This window comes from Durio zibethinus, chromosome 27, assembly GCF_047325235.1.
Source record: "Durio zibethinus cultivar Kanyao isolate XHJ-2024 chromosome 27, ASM4732523v1, whole genome shotgun sequence".
NCBI lineage: Eukaryota > Viridiplantae > Streptophyta > Magnoliopsida > Malvales > Malvaceae > Durio > Durio zibethinus.
In genome coordinates this window covers 9173781-9190776 of record NC_143188.1, presented here as the reverse complement: position 1 = coordinate 9190776, position 16996 = coordinate 9173781, and the positions used below count along the sequence as shown (strand labels likewise).

The 16996-nt window shown below is 33.2% G+C and overlaps 1 long non-coding RNA gene across 1 annotated transcript; it reads left to right on the top strand.

Moving 5' to 3' along the window:
• Positions 1–575: 575 nt before the first annotated feature.
• On the top strand, positions 576–16454 carry LOC149510890 (uncharacterized). Its single transcript, XR_016334869.1, has 2 exons — positions 576–1605; positions 15585–16454. It is a non-coding gene; the product is annotated as an uncharacterized LOC149510890 (long non-coding RNA).
• The last annotated feature ends 542 nt before the right edge of the window (positions 16455–16996 follow it).

The following is a 16996-nucleotide window of genomic DNA, read 5'->3' as shown; positions in this document are numbered from 1 at the left end:
TTTTTCAACACAAAAGTGCCTATATGCTATTACTAGTTCTATCTACTAAGAAAAGAAAATCGATGTTAATTAAACAATATTTCTTTGTTAGCTTTGAAAAAAAAAAAAAAGAAAAATCACAACACTCTATCATAAAAAGGTGTCCAAAATTAAATTATCCAAACTCAAGGTTTGTTCAACATTTGAAAAATGACTTAGACAAAAAAATTTTAAGCTCCATAAATGAATTTGAACAAAATTTTAAGATTTACTTTAAAAATTATGATATTGTTAGACTATAAGTAATTTAAGTAAATTGTGTTTAAATAAGTAATTTAAGTAACTTTATTTTCTCCTATCAACAAGATAAAAGTAACTATTATTTCTTCTTTTTTTTTTTACTATGGAAATTCTATTTTAAAGTAATTTAAGTAAAATTTAAATATACCATAGAATTTCGTTGGAAACAGAATAATAGGATAAATAAATACGGATATTACACAATTGTTTCATAACATTTTAAGTAAAAAAATATATGTATATATATATATATACACTAGTATAGATACTAGCATATACTCATACCGTATTGATATACGGTACCCTAAATACTAGTAATTTCGAGTCTCAGTGTCTTCCTCATCATCATCTTCGTTGTTTCCAATAACCCTTTTTGTTCCTAAATTTTTAAGCGAATTGCTTGAAACATAAGCTTTGGCGTTTTTTTTTTTTTATGCTGAATAGTGTAGGATTTCTTCCGTCTTGATTTCTGATTTATTTCTAGTTAGTTACTTTATTCTCTTTCTTTCGGGTTTGCTAATTTTGCTTGGAAATGAGTTTATTCAATGGCTAAAATGCCTTTTTTTCATTTCCAGATCGTAATCTTAGCAAGAAACAAAAATAAGAGAAAATTATTAGTTTTTTTTTCTTTTAAATGGCGATGAACAGAAATGCAATTACGACAGCGATTTTATTGTTTTTAATCTTCGCCGATGTTTCCAATGCTTCGTTGTTTTGGAAGCTTCGATACTTGCGGATAAATCTCCATCAAAGAACGACACCACCGCCCCAACGCTGCCCGTAATTTCTCTTTCTTTATATTATTTTATTTATTATTTTACTTTTCGTTTTAGTAGTCAACAATTTGGTATTAACAAAAATTATCTATTGTTGGAATTTTAGAGTTCTCCGTTGCCAAGTCCTTCATCGGGTTCGGGCGCCAAGAAATCAGACAGTCCATCGAAATTGGATCCCAAGTTTTTGCATAGAACGGATTCCGTGACTCCACTTCCAGATGATAAGAAGGATCCAACACTATCGGACAAAACGGAGAAGGAGAGTCCAGCTCCTGAAAACGAAATAGATAGTGGAAATAATTCAAGTTTAACTTCAAATTCAAAGAATGATAAAACAATGAAGGATACTGAGGAGAAGAAAAAGTATATATATAGTGGAAAGAATCCAAAAAGTACGGAGCCTGAGAAACAAAGGAGGATAAGAATAAGAAGAAGACAAATGGGGATGAAAGTGGTTCCAAGTCAGGGATTGCGGAAACGTGTGATGGCGTAGCTAACAGCTGTGTAGACGGGAATTCCATGACTGCCTGCATTTAAGGTTTTGGAACTGGTCATTCCATATGCTCTTTCGGTTTTTTTTTTTTTTTTTTTTAACTGGTTGTGGTGGTGTTGAGTTCTGATGTGAGGGTACTCTTAATAGGATAAGAAAGGGAAGATAGTGATTGGATACAAAAGCATGTAGTGTTTATTGCATTTGCACTTTGATGCACAAATCAAAAATCAAAATAAAAGAGATCAGGGAAAAGTAAAAGGTGTAGATAAAATGTAACATGTGATGATAATGCTTAGATGTTTGTTTTTATAAATGAGTGACATGGGACCAATGAGGGACAACAATGACATGTTCGAGCTAATGTGGCACTAAACATGTCAGGTCAGGTCGACTCAAATGTTTGAAATACCTTTGGTTGTTTGTTAGAAGCCTCTAATAAAGAAAAGACCATCATGCCTTTTAAACCACTAAATACCCCAACATTTTATCATCTCATCAAGTAGTCTGAGTATCTGACTATTAGGTGTGCAGTTAATTCATTTTGCACAAGTTGACCAACTTAAAGGGGACCATAAGGGATCTGATCCCCTATGGTTAAGGTCGGTGTGTAGGCTGGCATCAACAAACTATTTGTTGTTTATTTCGACATGAGGTGCTCTAATGAATGCCAACCTGATGGGAGTCTAATCTTTCACGTGTGCTTTGGGTTAAATATATAAGTAGTTTGAAAGTTGTTGAGGTGTTTTTTATTTGGGATGATCCGAGGTTAAGATGAAAGATTTGGAAAGGTTGAAGAGTCCATCTGGCTAATGTGAGAGTTAAACATTTTTTTAGAAGCTTGAACTTGAATCCTTATTTAAGCTTTGGTGATGAACCAACCATCAGTTCACTAGACCGGTTCGACTTTAAGACCCATTTGATCTGGTGAAACTGACCAAGTTAAGTGATTGAGGTTACATTAAATGCAAAGAGGTAATTTGGACGATAAAATTCAGAGTAGAGAAGGTAAAAAAATATTTTCTAATAGTGCTCTGACATGTGGCACAATCTGGGTCATTCATCTGATCTAAGGAGCACCTATATAAAGGGTTGTTGGGACCTTTATTTTTTACCTTTTTGCTTTCTTTCTCCCTATTTGACCTAAACTTTTCCACATCAAAAGCTTTTTGCCTTTTTTGACCTTACAGTTCTTTTCCTTTCATTCGTTCTTTCCATTTTTCTCGGTACGTACTCTCTTTATCATGTCTTCTAGCTTTAGTTCTAAAAAAAAGAAGTTTTAAGGTAAAGCTTTGGAGAGGTCAGCTTAGGCAAGATGAAGATGATTTGGTCCTACCAACCATTAAGGGTTGAGACTACTATAAGATAACATATTGGCTTAACCCAATGTCCAAGGCAGCGAGGCAATAGGTTGATAAGAATACTTGGGCAAAATGAGAATGGGTTCTGAGTACAGAAAAGTTGTGTGCTCAGATAGATTTTGATTTGAAAAATTTACCTTTTTTCCCCATATCTCACGTTGACCCATCTTCTATAGTTGACTTTCACTCATCTTCCCCTTTTGAGGTCTAGTCTCATCAGCCTTCTTTTTCTTCAACTCTCCTGCCTATAAATGCTCCTATAATTTTTTCTATTCCTTTTCAATCAACTTTTGTTGACATTACCTTTTCTCTCAATGAGTATTTTCATCCCTTTTTTTCCCTTAAAGTCATGGTGCTTTCCACCATTGTTCCAACTCAAAATCTTACTCTTGTTCAGAAGTTTGAGTCTGAATCTTACCCTTTGTTACCTAGGCATGATCCCTAAAGATATGTTGAACGAATTAAAATATATGACTAATCCCAAGAACTACCTCAATATGTGTTCAGCTTATCATATCTATGTTTTATGAATGAACTTTCGTTTTCTCGAGAAGAGGTATAGTATACTAATGCCGAACTCTTCAGATCGAGTCATAAATAAATTGGAGCGACATCGACTTTGGGTATATTAAGATTCATTTGTGGCCAATCTGAGGTCTTACTTTATTCTTTATTTATTTTAATTTTTAATTCTTATAATTTAACAATCACTCAGCTCACCATTAACTTTATATGGTACATAGTAGGTTTTATTGTCTTTTTGTCAACATTTAGATATTTTTCCCAACCTCCTTTTATTAAAGGAAATTTTTTTTATTAAAAAGTACCCCAACAATGAAAGATTATTTTACGTCATAGCTTGACCTAATAAAAAGTTGTTTGTTGACTACTCGAGCTTCATCAAGAACTAGAAGCTACTTTTCCTCTACCTCTAAAAACAAAAGAAAATAGAGAGATAATGAGGTCGAGGTTAAGGTTAAGGCCTGAGAGGTAATAAATGAGTTCGGTAATTTTGTAGATATGCTTGTTGTTCTCTATGTTTTAGATCTTTTTGATCAAGACAAAATAATTAGGGTGAGCTTGTTATAAATGCCTATGAACTGACTTTTCCTTAAGTAATAAACAAGACGAAGTACCAAGGTAGGTGTGAGGTAACCTCATAGGATTTTTGTTTTGTTTGATTTTTTCTCTAACTTTTAGCTTGGTTTTACAGAGATATCTATAAATAAGAACTTCAACTTCTCTTTTTTTCAATATGAGCCGGCTGAAGAAGGCCAAAACCAAAAAGATTCAACTCAGTGCCCTCTTTTAAGGGGGAATAAGGTTATCAGCCCCACGATAAATAAGTAACCAAGCTATTTAGCTCAGCATTCTTCTAGTAGTAAAAAACATAAAATGACTAACCCGAGAAATCTTTTCAACAGTTCTTTCTCTCGTAAAGAGATTAAAGACGAAGGCCTTTTCCTCTAACTTGGAAAATCCTAAGTCCAAAGTTCTAAGGCCCAATTTGAAAAAGGCTTGTACCAACTTAGAGTACACTCCAAGTGATAACCCATTAGGGAGCCCCGATATAGCCAGGAGATTCTGCAAGATTGTGATCCTTGCTAGTAGTAAGTATTATTTAGCTTCAGCTTAGCTCTCCCTTTACTCTGTGCTTTTTATTTTGCTAAGTCTGAGTTCATTATATTTAGTTTACTAAAAGCCTCATTTTGAGCCTGTTGACAATATCAACCAAGCTTTCCACCATGCCTACCTAGTTATAACTTATCTACTTAAGGTTGAGAAAGATACGATTGTCCTAAGCAAGTAGCATAAGAATAGTTCAGATACCCTATGTAGTCTAAGGTCCTGCCTCAATGCTTCTCACAAAAAAGAGACCAAGCAAAGAAAAAAATGGATGAGTTGATGGCCAAGCTGAAAAGCGTGAATATAAAAAAGGTTCAGTAAAGTTTATAAGAGAATAGGCTAAGCTAAAACTTAGTAAAGCTCAAATTGAAATTATAAAGCTAAGGTTTGAGCTCAAAGCTAGGGTGAAGAAAAAAAATAGCTCAAACAAAAAGCCATTGAGTAGTTTAAAACTTTCAAAGAATTCTTTAGGCTTAAGGTGAAATTCTCTAAGGAGAATGTCCTCAGTGCCTTTGAGCTAACAAAAGATAAGGTGTAGCTTAAATTCACTAACCTTAACCTTGACTTATTTGATATTGACCTGAACAACATGAGATCGAGGCTCCCTCCACACCATTTCAATGAGAAAGAAGGAGAGGGAGAGGATGAAGATGAAGCACTAGATGCTGAGCTTGAGCCTACCTTAGGCCCCATGGCTAAAGAAAAACCAACTTATGTTGTTGCTGTTGTTGTTGGAGGTGCTAATGCTACTATTGTTAATGCTTAAAAGGCTTTTTTTATTTTCTTGGTTTTTGTTAATTTTTGTTGATTTTTGTTATAACATCGGATTAAATCACTCTACATAACTTCTTTCATTTAAAATTTTTTTATATTAGCCTAGTTATCATCAATGAAAAATGGAACATTTTGCTTTAAGTTTTAGTTTAGCTTTGCCTTACTTATTTAGTTTAAAATTTCAAGTTTAAGCTTGGATAATTGTTCACAAGATGACTTCATAGCTTAAGTTCGGTAAACTCATCATAAACAATTTAAAATAACTCAGCCAATAATTAATTTGATAAAAAATAATCTTAAGTTTCACCTTGATTTAAGTGAGCTTGAAATTCACCTAAATGTCTAAAAATGGCTCAAATTAACTTAAGAATCCATTTTAAAACAAGCTTTAGGTCAACTATGTTAGGTCAGTCGAATCCTAAACTAAAAAAATAAAAAATTAGGTTGGATTTTGCCAAAGTTATATTAGGTTGGACAAAACACTATTTTTAAACTCACAATGAACACGATCATTGTAACTTCATTCAATGAATTTTGAATTACAAGAGTGAGTTTGGTCAAGTTTGAGCTATTGAAAATACATTTTTAAATTATATGCGTTACATATCCTCAATAAAGGATTGTTGTTCATGTTTTGTAATCTATAAGTCACATTATGGATGACCTATTTAACCACATAGGGCTATTCCCAAATCGAAGCTAGCTTGCCACCAGTCATAAACTCTGAAGGCTTCAGTCTTTCTAAGCACCAAGTCCCCATTCCTAATGTTTTTATATCAGACCCTTCTATTGTAATAGTTGAATACCCTTTATTGATAAGTCATTATTTTGGTTAAGGCCATATCTCTTTGCTCTTTAACTATTAAGGCCTCATTGTTTCCTTTTCTTGACTCCAATTCAACTTTCAAGCTCGAGAGATCAATCTCTATAGGCACCACAACTTCTATTCCAAATGCCATGTAGAAAGAGATTTTTTTAGTAGGGACCTTTATGGTTGTCCTCAAGGCCTTAGTCTTCTAAGAAGCTCATCATCCCACTTACTTTTAAACTCGTCCAATATCTTTTTTAGGGTTTCCAATATTGTCTTATTAGCCGCCTTAAATTAGTCATTAGATTGAAGGTGGGCAACTGACGTGAACCTTAAATCGATATGAAGGTTGAAACACCATTTCTTGAGCGTCTAATTTTTAAATTATTTACGATTATCCATGATTATGGATTGAGGTAGTCCAAACCTATAGACTATATTATTCCATACAAATTTCTCAACCTAGGACTTCAATGTAGTAGCCAAGGCTTCGATTTCAAGCCACTTTGTAAAGTATTCTACTACTATTAGGATAAATCTCCTTTGGATTATGGCCAAGGTGAATGGTTTAAGGACATCAATCTCCTAATACATGAAAGGCCAAAGACTGATAATAAGGATAAGTTTAGTTGATGGAATGTGTGATACATGGATGAACTTCTAGCATTTGTCATATCTTTTCACCAAGTTGGTTACATCCCTTCTAATGATGGGCTAATAATAGGCTTACCTTAAAGCATTTTGTAAGCAAATGATTGAGGTTCAAGGTGACTCTAGCATATCCCTTTATAAATTTTTTTTAAAACATAGTTTGCTTCTTCATCATCTATACATCTTAGGTAAAGTAGGCTGAAACATATTCTGTATAATTTTTCATTAATCATGATATACCGATAAGCATTCCTCATTAAGACTTTAGCTCGGACCCTATCTTTAAACAGCTCTTTCATAGTTAGGTATGTCTTAATCGGGAACATCCAAATGTTTTTTTCTTTGATCTATTTGACTAGTTTCTCCTCAGTATTTTTTCGTGTCAATTTTTCTACTAAGGCTTGGCCCGAATTCTCTATTATTATCCTAGAGTCTAGTTTGGATAGGAGTTTGCTAGTGAGTTTTCAGACCTCATATTTTTTGCACCTCAGTTTTTTAAAAATCAACGAAAGCCAGCACTTTGTCTAAATATCTCTGGATTCTTTTTTTCTAAGCTCTGAACTCACTATTTATATGACCAACCACTTATTATGAGTCACTACATACGATTATATACTTAATATTTAGCTTAGCTGCTAGTCTTAAGCCAGTTATTAGTGTCTTGTACTTGAACTCATTATTAGATGCCTTAAATCTAAATTTTAAGAGTGTACTGATATTGCAAGCCTTCCAAGTTGATCAAAATGAGGCTGGTTTCGTTGCCGTGGTTGGTGAACAATCCTACAATAAAAAATTTCCATTTTTTTTTGTAACTTTCTTATTCTTCTCAAGTTGTTCATTAAGATGAGTCAACATGAACTCTACAATGAAATCTGCCAACACTTGGGATTTTAAGATCGACCTAAGGAGTATATGTAGGTCGAATTCGCTAAGGTCTACTTATTTCTTCATTCTTCTCGGGTTGTTCATTAGGATAAGCCAACATAAACTCTATAATGAAATCTGCCAACACTTACGATTTTAAGGCTGACTTGAGGAGTATATGTAAATGGAATTCACTAAGCTCTACAACCTATTTGATTAGTCTTTGACAATTTTGGCTTCTGTAAGACCTACCTCAGTGGTTGGTCAACCAATACGTGAATTGTGTGAGCTTGAAAATATAGCCTAAGTTTTTTTATCGATGTGACAATCACATAGGCTTTTTTTTAAAATCTTGTTATAGTTTATCTTTGACCCCATCAATACCTTGCTTATAAAATAGATCAACATCTGTCTCTTTCTTTTTCATGGATTAAGATCGAGCTGATAGCTTGGTCAGTGGTGGCTAGATATAGGTACAAGGTTTCATCATACTTCAACTTAAAAAATATGGGTGAAAAGGATAGAAACTCTTTAAGTTCAACAAATGTTTTCTAACATTGAGAGGTTTATATAAAATTATAGATGTTTATAAAAATTTAAAAAAATGACAGGCATCGCTCCACTGATCTAGACATAAACCTGCTCAGGGTGATTATTCTTCTAGTAACCTATGCACTTCTTTCGCCAAAGCAGTGTTTTTATGTCAAGATTGCCTAAACTTTTTTAGATTCACCTTTATCCCCCTCTTATTGATCATATAGTCAAAAAATTTACCCGATATGACTTCAAATGTGCACTTGTTCTAATTAAGTCTCATGTTGTATTTTTTCAATGTGTTAAAGGTCTTTTCGAGGTTTTTCAAGTACTTAGCCAAGTTCTTTCTTTTTACTATCATGTCATACATATATATCTCCAAATTAATGTTGATCTTATTTTTGAAGACCTTATTGACTAGTTTTTAGTAAGTCGCCCATTTATTTTTCAAGCTAAATGGCATCACTTTATAATAGTAAAAATTTTTCAGTGATGAAAGTCATTTTTTTCCTCATCTTCTTTCAATATTTTATTTGGTTATAGCCAGAGTAAACGTTTATAAAACTGAAGAGGTCATAGTTGATATTATTGTCCATTAATCGATTTATGCTAAAGATAGAAAAATCATCTTTTGGGCATATTTTATTAAGGTAGTAAAATCAACACACATCTTTCATTTTTTGCTATGCTTTTTTACTATAACCACATTGGCTATCCATTCAGAGTAATAAACCTCTTTAATAAAGCCTACTTGCAATAGCTTGTTAACCTCCTCCTCAATAGTTTTTTTATCTTTTTTGGGGTAAAAGTCTTTTTCTTTTGTTGAACTAATTTCATGTTCGGATTAGTGTGCAAAAAAACCTATGAACCATTATCTCAGCATCAATTCTAGGCATATCAAACGGTGTCCAAGCGAATAGGTCGAAGTAATTTCTCAAGAGTTAATTTAATTGTTCTTTGTGTTCAAGTTTAGTTTCAATTTGCATGTATTTTTCAGGAATATTCTCCCAAAACAATATAAACACAAGGTCTTTCACTAGCTTAGGTCAATTATCGTTTGAATCATATCTTTTATCAATTATTTCTTTATGTTCAGTTAGGTTGAGACCATTTTCTATAAAGATAGATCCTAACATGATGATTAGTATGTTATTGATAAGTGATCAAAATGTAGGATTGAACAGAATGTATTTTTCATTTCAATATTCCTTTTGGCAGGTGTGTTAGCTTAGTCCTAATAACATGTAAATATTTGTGCCATCTTGAAAACTCGATCACCTTTATAATCTATTTAAAAGTTTAAAAAATGAAACAAAAGTGTATATTTTGTTGGAGTTTAAGAGCTCAGTGTGGCTTAATAGTGTGCTTTTATTAGGTCAATTTTATGTTGTAAGTGTTTACTCTTATTTTCTCACTTTTTCTTTGTTTTTGTTGTTTGCTTCTCTTCTTCAACTTTCTTAGCCTTAGTTGAACTATTCTATTTTCTAGTCACTCATTTCATTGTTGTGATGTAATATTGTAGTGCTATGGACTAGTCTCCCCTCACTCTCCAATCCCTTAAGGTGTTTGAAACTTTACTTTTAAATGAGGAGTTGAGCCTATGAACCGCATAACAGACTGTCTAGGTTTTCTTAATATCATATTATAGGCAGATGGAACATATACAACTATAAATTCTATGATTGACATGATTATCCTCTATTCCATCCCCAAATAAATTGGTAATTTGGTAATCCCTTTTACTGATACTTGTTCATTCCTAAATTCGATTAGGGTCATGGTGATCGGTTACAACTAATTTTTCTTAATTTCTATCTTCTTTATGGTGTTATGGTACATAATGTCAATCAAGAGTTCATTATCAAATATGATCCACTTAACTACATAATTATATACCACTGCGATAATCACTATGGCATCATAATAGGAGTATTGAATTCTTTCTAAATTTTTTAAACGAAATAAGATCGATTCATCTTTTTAATCTTTTTTTTTTCTTTATTGAGGAGCCTATGGCTATGACCATACCTTGGTTAGACTTTTCTTTAGTTGAGGTAGAGTTCCCTTTAGTAGTCACATTAATTACCCCGACAATTGGTATGTTATTCACAATTCAACCTTTCTCCTGCCTTTGTTTATCTTTTTGAACTTCTCTTTTCATGTTTTCTTTTGGCCTACTTTTCTTATCCTTTGTGGGTTTTCTTCGATCCCATTATTAGTCTGAACTATTTTGCTCTTGCTTTTATCAGTGTATAAATCATCTCAATTGACCTCTTCTAATCAAGGCCTTAATCTCATTTTTGAAGTCGACACAGTCCTTAGTGTTGTGACCTATGTCTCTATAGAAAGTGCATATTTTACTTGGATCCCTCATTGTGTTTTGCCTTAATGGTTTTGATCATATTAGCTCTGAATTTCTCTCAATTTGTATTAGAATCCTCTTTCGAGAGATATTCAATGTAGTATAATTTTTTTTCAACTGAGGTTTTTAGTTTTATGTTATCTCTTTTTTGAAGGAAGATCGTAAAAATTTTTATCTTTTTAACGACTAAGGAAAAAAGAAGAGTTTCTTCACTTCGATCACTGAGGAGAGGCGATAAGCCTCTTTCACCTTAGCTATTTTTTATTGTAGCTTCAACATTTATATATTTATCAGCTACAAGTAAGACGTTAGCCAAAGTCTTAGGTGGGTCTAAGGATAAGGTTAGCTTGAGATGGTACTCTCTATTATTAAGTTTACTTGTTAAGGTGACTACATCAGCCACTTGTTTTAGGTCTTTCACCTATAAGGCTTTCATGTTAAAACGAGTGACATAATCCTTCAAAAATTCATCTCGACCTTGATGAATCAACGTCGAGCTTAAAGTCATCTTTTTCGTTCTTCAGCTACTCACAAATTGAGACAAAAAAGAGTGGTTGAGCTATTTAAATGTATTGATCGACCTCAGTTTTAGGCTGCTATACCAAGACTAAGTTGCATCTATAAGGGTAGTAGCAAGGCCTTTATACATTAAAGTTTCATCTATACCTCGCATCATCATATTGGTTTTATAAAGTTTTAGATGATCAAAGGGATCAGAAATACTGTCATAAGTTTCTAGGGTTAGCATTTTGAACCCCTTTAGAGGCATAGCTCTGATAATTTCTTCAATAAAAAGTGAGGTCTCCAAAAATTTGAGCTCATCCTCAAAAGTTATTGCCTTCACTTTTAGTTCCTTCTCTATGGCGTGCATTTGAGCTTCTAGGTCTTTGTTTGGTTAGGGTTTCAAGTTGGTTTGTTTTGATATTTAGGTTGTGACGTATGTTAAGTTATGACTTAGGTAGCGGTGAGTGGTTGGAATATCATGCTTTTTTTCTCTAAAGGCCAAACTCTTTATAGCTTGATTATATTTTCACAGTTTGTCAGCTAGTAGTGACTAGGTCAAGCACCTTTGAGGCATGTGGTATGGTTATAGTTTGTAACATTTGCTTAAGAGCTTGTATATGCGTAATTAGAGAAACTGCTCCATGGTTAGACCTGCTTGTTATGGGACATGTTTGTCTGAGTGTTGGTTATTGTGTGTTTTTATTTTGGTCAAGACAAACGTCTTTTCTTCCTTCAGAGCTCTCTTCTTAAGTGGTATTATCTTATACTCAGTTGATGAATAGAAAGCCCCTACTTGGAGGATCAAATGTTGGTGCCGAGTTTTGACATGAGGGTACTCTTATAATGATAAGAAAAGGAAGGGAATAGTTAGACGCAAAAGCAAAAAATGTTTCTTTTTTTTGCATTCCTACACAAGTCAGATATAAAAAAAAAAGTTGAAAAGAGAAAAGAGTAAATGATGTAGACAAGATAGAACCTGTGATGATAATGCTTGGATGTCTATATTTATATATAAGAGAAAGGGAACCAATGGAAACAATAGTGATATGGCCAACTTGATGTGGCATTGAACCTGTCAAGTCGACCTAACATGTCAAGTTAGCTCAAATGTCTGAAATACCCTTGATTATTTGCTAGGAGCTTCTAATGAAAAAAAAAAGATCACAATGCCTTTTGGACCATTAAATACCCTTAACATGTTGTTAGGGTGGTGGGATGTCATTCGAGATAAAAAGTGATTGACTGTTTCATTGAACTTTAAATCAACTAGTGATTTATGCTTTTGCTTTTATTAGAGAAATGCCATTCTTATATTGATTACGTAAGTGGAATTAAGTATGCATTAGCTACCTAGTAAAGCAATTATGTGCACTGAAATATGTTGTCAATTATGTTTGCTCTTGGTTTTGTTAATTGGAGGGCTTGTTTCACTTTTGAAAATGTTTGAAAAATAGAATTTTGAACTTTTTCAAAACTGTGTAACAATACATAGGCATAGTTAGGGTATTCATGTCCAAATTATTAAATTTGCAAATGGCTTGGCCATCCATATACAAATTATTAAATTTGATACTTTATTGGTGCCATATTATGTCTGTTAACTTTGAGGTTTTATTGTAGCCTTATATTTAAGTTGATTCTTTAGGTTAGAAATTTTTTTATGATTAATTGGTTGAATGCTTAATGAGTCTAACTTGTTAACTGCTAGAACATATATATAATTACAATTGAACTAATTATTTCTATTGTAATTATTTAAAAGGTTGACTATCGATTACTTGTTCTAAAGTTAAAGGACAAACAAATTAAAAAAAAAAGAAAAAGAAAAAACAAAACCCACGTGTTTTGTTACTAAGGCTATCTACACTTTTCTTCAAGCAACAAAATCTTAGTAGGCCTTCTAGCTATGAGATAGGAGCTCATAAGTGTTAACAGTATTCCTTCCAAATAATAGATTAAATGTGTAAATAAGTTAGGGGCTTAATTGATGGCAATAAAAGGATAGATTCCTAGTTGACAAATTTGGAATGGTATATGTTTTTTTATCCTTTTTACTACTATGGATTACAAGAAATAAAAACTACTCTTTATGTAGGGTAAAAGCTAGTAGAAAATTTAAACACATTGTAAAATTAATTTTGTAATCGATGGGTTCTTTTAAGTGAACACTTATTTGAGGATAAAGGAATAGCAAATTCTTGAATGCAAATTTTCTCATATCTATAACAATATCTTGGCTGGATTTTATTAATTTCGTAATTGATAGGTTATTTTAAGTGAACAATTATTTAAGGATAAAGGAATAACAAATTCTTGAATGCAAATTTTCTCATATCTATAACAATATCCTGGCTAGATTTTATGTTATGCTATATTGTTGCCTTAGTGCTAAGAAATGAATCTCAATATAAATGTTAAGTTAAAATATGAGTAAATTTTAGGTGGTATATAATTTACTGTCTGTTTAATCAGATTGACACCAATTCAATTTCCTTTTCTAATTGTAAAAAATGAAGGTAGTGAACTTATTTTATGTAAATTTTGATTGTTGTTAATAGAGAATTCATATAATAGCATAGTGATCAATACTTCTTAAAAAAGAAAGAAAAAAAAAAACCTTTTTAATCTCTTACGTTTCCTTATGGAGAGTAATTCATTTGATTTCTTTTTTCCTTTCCAGGGTCCAAGAACTGGTTGTTTTGGTCCATAATAGTGAGAAAAAACTTTAAAAGTTAATCCTGCTTGCCCTTTTGAGGAATCTATTTCCAACGAACTTAAAATACCAAAACATGGTACTGAAAGGATATGGTCTTTTCTTTCTCTTTTTCTTAGTCTTTTTCTTTTCTCATAATATTAGGACATTATGAGACTTATTTTATGTAGGAATAAAACTCAAAATGTAAAAGTTGAAGTTAGATTTTAACTAGTGTCCATCCAAACAAAAAGAGAAGTTTTAAATCTCAGCTAGGTTTCATTGATTCTACCAAGCTATTAAACTAGGCATGGAGTTTATCAACTGATTATTGTTAAAAGAACCTAGGCTTGGCATAATAGTTTCCCTCACTCCCTTTAGACTTATTGAAATATGCCAAAAAAAGTAAATTGTAGTGACTAAATTGTTATCTTTAAAATTTGCCTAAGTTTTGGGACTTTAGGTAAATCATTGTCGAGCCAAGTGAATTAAAAAAAGAGAAAAATAAGTTTTTCCTCTATTGTATATTGGTTGATGTCAGCAGCCCTTAGTGTATTTTGAATGATTAATTGATTGTATAACAAGATTAAAAAACATGCTACAAAGTGTTAGGCTTAGTTTCCTCCATGTAGAGGTGACCTAAAACTAAAGCTCATTAACCAAGGATTTTTTTAGTTCTTTTATGCTTGGTTTTATGGTTTTAAATCCTTATATGATTGAAAAAAAAAAAAAGAAACAAGAGAGTGTGGCAGCAAAATAGAGAAAAAAAGAAGAAATTATGATTTTGTGCAGTTCCAATCAAGTAGTTTGATCGAGGTCAATTCATTGTCTGATTGAGCTAAAATTTTATTAATGCATTCAAGATTCAATGTTCTTTAGTTTAAATGGTGGAGATCAGGTTTTGGGTTTTTTACCTACTGATTTCGTGGGTGTTTGTTAATCCCAAAATTTGTTAAGACTTCTACAATTTTCTATTGTAAGATTGTTTTTTTACTAAGATTGTTTAATCTCGAGATATTGTGGTTGTATACTTCTAGATCTAGCTAGAGAAAACTTTGTATTCCCATTATTTTGATAGTAAAAATTATTTGTTGCTACCCTAGTTTTTACTCTTCATTTTGGGGAGGTTTTCCACGTAAATTGTTTGTGTCCTTGTGCTTGTGGTTTGGTGATTTATTTATTAGCTCTATTTATTTGATTCCTACTATATTTACACAAGAAAAGGATAATTTGATTTTTTTTTTTGCATGACATATTCGATTTAAATATTGTTTGAGGTTATTTTATTCCATCACAAAGGACATTGTTAAGTCTTCCTACCTAATACCATTCGGTAAATCAGACCTAAAAAAAAGGGCAAAAAGCCCCTAAGTTAATCAACAAAACTTTATCAACTGATATGGGTTAACATCACTCGATAGTCCCCTTAATTGGTAGGGCCAATACTAACAACTGAAACCAACAGGCTTCTTATGTGAACAATGAATAAGGGGCAAATCAGCAATCAATGTAAGAAATGAGGCAATAAACACAATTTCGATTTGATACCATGTTAAGAATCTTACTAAAAAGTTAAAACCAACTGGTAACAAGAGAGGCCAAACCTGAATGTAAATGCATATCAAAGCCAAAGTTAATATTAGATAGCAGCACTTAATAGGCCTTTTTTCGCAGGGTTCAGTGGTCTACTATGTTGTGTTTAGTAACTTCAGTTCCTAAGGGATGAACATATATGAACTGATGAAGTATACACTCTGAATCTGAACAATGTTCAAAAAAGTGTTCATGATTAACGCTTATATCCCTTTTCATGTGCTTACTTGTATCCAGAGTTGATGTGTGTTTTTGTTTGTTTGTTATCAGATTAATATCTCTTTGATCAGCAGCAAAAGCAGTGAGCTAGTTTTAAATGCTGGACATGGAGATTGTGTGCTTCCTCTGAACCCTTTCGTATCTGAAGGAAACTTTTTCTTAAACCTTCCTTCTTATGACAAGTTGGTGACTCCAGTAAATGGTGCATACTTCTTGATTGTAACAGTTGTAATTTTCGGAGGATCATGGGCTTGTTGCATGTTTAGGAAGAGGAGACAGCATGATGGGCATGATAGTATATACCATACCAAGAGCTAGAAATGGGATTGCCAGAATCCATGGCAGCTACTGAAGCAGAAACAGCTGAAGGTTGGGACCAGCCGGCCAGGGTTGGGATGATGATTGGGATAAGAACAACGCAGTGAAATCACCGGTGGGACGCCATGTAGGGAATATCTCAGCAAATGGCGTAACTGCTAGGTCTTCAAACAGAGATGGCCCGGAGAATGACTGGGATGGTTAGGCTTTTTTACTGGAAAAGAGGAAGAAAGTGAATCAATTGAAGTGGAAGGAGAGAAGAAAAGGAATTTCATAATACAAGGAACAGGCAACTTGACGTAGAAACTGTAAATTGTTCCACACAGTTGCCATGTTAACAATAGCAGTCATCATGGCGATAGGAAGTGTCCTCAAAAGGGGCCTACAATTCATTGTCTGGGGAGCAACACAATTGTTTTTCCGCCTTATGGATGATGGCGCTGTTTGTTCCTCCACATTTTGTTTTTCCAAACAAAGTTTCATTTTTTCTGCATGTAGAAGAGCATTCATTTTCAGGGAGTTTGTGATAAATTCTTTGAACTCGGGGCATGAAATGTGATAAACGGGTTACAAAATAATTACTATTTCATGTGTTTGTTGGAAGGATTACATTCAGGAAACCTCATGTATTTTTCTCCAAAGAGACTGGATAACAATGGCTACTATTCGATTATACTACACGAAAAGTGGAAACATGAATCTCAGAGGCCTGTCTAGCGTGTACCGTTCACCTTTTTGTTAGCAGTTCCCATGAATTGGTGTCGAATCCAACAAACTGGATCAGTCCAAATTCCACATTTGCAGCGCACATTGTGATTAGACTATAAACAAAGGTCCGCCATTCATGGTGGATCCATCCACTATTCTAATGCATCTCCTACGTGTCTCTACTTGGCCACTGTTTTCTCTCGTACGCACGCACACGCATGCATATACATATACGGGAAGGCAAATTTCTCTTTTTGTCTCGCACGCGGGCGCATTTTCTACGATTGGTTAGGTAGTCGGTAATTGCTTTTTTAAAAGTCAGGTGGGGCGTCTATCATTTTGTCTCTTTGATAAACAGAGGACAATCACATTCACACCCATGCCATCACGAAGCATATTCTTCTTGTTTTTGAACACAAATTTCTAGAACATAATAA